The following is a 324-nucleotide window of genomic DNA, read 5'->3' as shown; positions in this document are numbered from 1 at the left end:
GGCATACTATGACAGCCCTATCAGTATGCCTTATTTCCAGTGGTGAAGATGGGTGAAAAGGCTATCACAATTTACTGACAGCACATCTCTATTGACAAATCTGAATCACTTCATTTTCTGAAACAGAAGTGATTCCTCAGGGGAAGATGATTTCACATAAGAAATAAGCAACTGCAATTTTATTAGGCTACAAACTGATACTGAAAATCTGGACAGAGTACAGGAAAGCTAATATTCTCAGTCCTGTTTTCTCAGAAATGTCAGAATCACAACATCAGCCAATCTTCAAGTCCTATTTTCAAATGACAAGTTGTCATGTCAAAT

The sequence above is a fragment of the Vipera ursinii genome (genome assembly GCF_947247035.1).
Source record: "Vipera ursinii genome assembly, chromosome: 1".
In the NCBI taxonomy this organism is placed as follows: domain Eukaryota; kingdom Metazoa; phylum Chordata; class Lepidosauria; order Squamata; family Viperidae; genus Vipera; species Vipera ursinii.
The sequence above is the reverse complement of the archived record's forward strand: the minus strand, read 5'-3'. Positions refer to the sequence as shown.